The sequence below is a fragment of the Miniopterus schreibersii genome, assembly GCF_964146895.1.
Source record: "Miniopterus schreibersii genome assembly, chromosome: 9".
In the NCBI taxonomy this organism is placed as follows: domain Eukaryota; kingdom Metazoa; phylum Chordata; class Mammalia; order Chiroptera; family Miniopteridae; genus Miniopterus; species Miniopterus schreibersii.
This window is the reverse complement of record NC_138118.1, coordinates 48,848,214-48,851,472: the sequence shown is the minus strand read 5'-3', so window position 1 is coordinate 48,851,472 and position 3,259 is coordinate 48,848,214. Positions and strand designations below refer to the sequence as shown.

Below are 3,259 nucleotides of genomic sequence, written 5' to 3'. Positions count from 1 at the left end.
ACTTAAACCTTTTCTTAAATGTCAAGTCTGAACTAGGCAGTCATTTCTCTGTGTTCTATCATGATTTGGACATATTTAAGTTATTATGTTTAGTTCTTCATTTATTTTACAAGACTCAAAAACAGGAAGAATGTCTTTTACTTGTTTTCTACTTCACAAAGCAGATGGCAAAAATTGAAATTTAATTATGTATGAATAATATTTTAACAAAGAAGATTTTTACTTTTAAAAACTTATCTTATGCAATAATACTTTTCTAAGTGCACTGTACTTATATATAAGGTAAGAAATTGAATTTGGAAAACTCTAAGAGTGTAAATAAGTAACTTACATAAAAATCACCAAAGTCCAGAAAAATTTTGGAACATAAACAATAAAATATAAAACTGAATGCACACATAAACACATATACATATATATGAATGTATACATATATGTATGTGTTTGTGTGTATATATACCTATCAGATTGGTAATTTTTTAAATAATAAAAAATACTAAGCAAAATACAGTGAAAAAGCTATTACTACATTCTGTTGGCAGGAATATAGATTTTTTCCAATTGTTTTTGAAAGTAACTGAGAATTTTTTAATTAAAAATAATCAGTAATAAGCACAAAGATTACTGTTCAAAGATATTCATAATATTTATTACAGTAAATACTACTTAATGGGGGAAAAAGCTTAAATATCCAACAATAAGACTTATGGTGCTCTAAAATAGATTTTGCACCACTCTTAGTATTATGTTTTCAAAAATAATTTTAATGATGGGAAATACTCATGAGTTAAAGTTAACTTTAAAATGAAACATATACAATTATTAGTGTATGTGATGTGTGTTGTGTATGGTGTACTTGTGTATGTATTGGTACAAATTCTAAAAAATAACTATATGAAAAAGAACATAAACCTTCTGGTTCAAAATGACAGAATTTTTTTTCACTTATCACTGTCCCATCACTGCAATTTTTAAATAAAAGTATAGAAAATAAAAAGTATAAATTCAAAGAACAAAGGAAACAAGAGAATGACAGGTGAACAATACTGGAAGATAGAAAGCAGTTGATAAAATTGAACTTTAGGCAATGTGACAATGAATTGCTCAGAGGGACCTTTCTGTAATGGAACCATTAGGTTCTCAATATGATATAACCTTTTTAAATGGATGCTGGATTTCTTCAAGGAGAACTATCCTTCACTCATTGGAAAAAACAAAAACAAAAAACAGCAGCAACAACAACAACAAATTAGTGACCTGAGGTTGAGACTTGGAGCAGTAAATAGATTTAGGAAAGCAAGGATTCCATGAGGTTAGAAGCTGCTGTCAACACTGTGAACTAGATGCTGGGGCAAGGGTAAGGGTAAAGTAGTTAAACTAAATAGTTTCCTCTAATTAGGGGTCAGACCTTTGGGGAGTTGTACAATCATCCCAGGTTGGTGACACTCCCTGGTTCCTATCAGATGTGAAAACCTTTTCAACTTAAGACCAAGATGTTTTATAGACCTCTCAGAACCTTCCTGCCACTGTGTTGGAACCTCACGGCTCCAGCCTCCGGGGCACGTCCCAATCTACCAGCCTGTGGGCAGCAACAGAGAGAAAAAATATGTATTTTCTTGCCCTGTCCATACTTTGAAGCAAGCAAAGTACTCTAATTTGAAGCATGAGGGAAATCCAGGCTGGCCAGAGAGGCAATCCAGGCTGCCAAGGTCTGGGAGGTGATCAATAATGCACATGGCATTGACCCCACCGGCACCTACCACGGGTACAGTGACCTGCGGCTGCATAGCATCTCCGTGTAGTATAATGAAGCCACAGGTGGAAAATATATTCCTCGTGCTATCTTGGTGGGTATAGAACCCGGCACCATGGACTGGTTTGCTAGGTCCTTTTGGCCAGATCTTCAGACAAGACAACTTTTGGGGCAGCCAACAACTGGGCCAAGAACCACCACATAGAGGGAGATGAGCTTATCAACTCTATCCTGGATGTGGCGTGGAAGGAGGCTGGGAACTGTGACTGCCTGCAGGGCTTCCAGTTGACCTACTCACTGGGTGGGGGCACAGGCTCTGGAATGGGCACTTTGCTCATCAGCAAGATCTGTGAAGAGTATTCTTACTACATCATGAACAGCTTCAGTGTGGTACCTTCATCCAAAGTGTCTGACACGGTGGCCCAACAATGCCCCTGTCTCTCTCCATCACTTGGTAGAGAATACTGGTGAGATTTACTGCATTGATAACGAGGCCCTTTAGGACATCTGCTTCTGCACCCTCAACCTGACCATGCCAACCTATGGGGACCTGAACCACCCCCTCTCAGCCTCCATGAGAAGTGTCACCACTTGCCTCCACTTCTCTGGCCAGCTCAGTGCTGACCTCTGCAAGCTGGCAGTCCCTTCCCACACCTCCACTTCTTCATGCCTGACCTTGCCCCTCTAACCAGCCAATCTTGGAAGCCAGCAGTATCAGGCCTTCACTGTACCCGAACTCACCCAGCACGTATTTGATGCCAAGAGCATGAGGGCTCCCCGTGAATCCTGCCATGGCCGGTACCTCAGGGTGGCTGCTGTCTTCCATGGGCAGATGTCCATGAAGGAGGTGGATGAGCAAATGCTCAATGTGCAAAACAAGAATAGTAGCTACTTTGTGAAATGGATGCCCAACAATGTCAAGACAGCTGTCTGTGAGGTTCTGCCCCGTGGCCTGAAGATGGAGGTCACCTTTACTGGCAAAAGCACGGCCATCCAGGAGCAGTTCAGAGCATCTCAGAGCAGTTCACTGCCATGTTCTGCCCAAAGGCCTTCCTCCACTGGTACGTGGGTGAGGGGATGGACAGGTGGAGTTCAGGAGGCTGAGAGCAACACTAATGACCTTGTCGCTGAGTCCATTAGTAGGAGGATGCCACCTCAGAAGAGGGGGAGGATTTTGGTGAGGAGGCCGAAGGGGAAGCCTAAGGTCATGCCGCGTCACCCAGGCCTCTCAGTTCCCGCAGCCTTCTTCCTCAGCTGCCCCTTTCCTCTCCCTCAGAAACTGCATCTTCTGCTGCTTTTTTTTTTTTCCTTTTAAAGGTGTTCTCAAACAGTTGCTGGCACATAATAGGAGCTCAATAAATATTCCTTATTTGTTGAATGTCTCCTCTTGCTTTCTCTTTTAGTGATATTTTCTTTTGTAAATTTTATTTATCTTTATTGTTGAAAGTATTACAGATGTCCCCTCTCCCCCCATTGATTTCCTCCACCCGGCACCCACCCCCATTC

General features: G+C 41.1%; 1 pseudogene across 1 annotated transcript; it reads left to right on the top strand.

Moving 5' to 3' along the window:
• Nucleotides 1-1,663: 1,663 nt before the first annotated feature.
• LOC308561643 (tubulin beta-5 chain pseudogene) lies at nucleotides 1,664-2,956 on the top strand (annotated as a pseudogene). The gene has a single exon. The product of its transcript is annotated as a tubulin beta-5 chain pseudogene (transcript).
• Nucleotides 2,957-3,259: the final 303 nt, after the last annotated feature.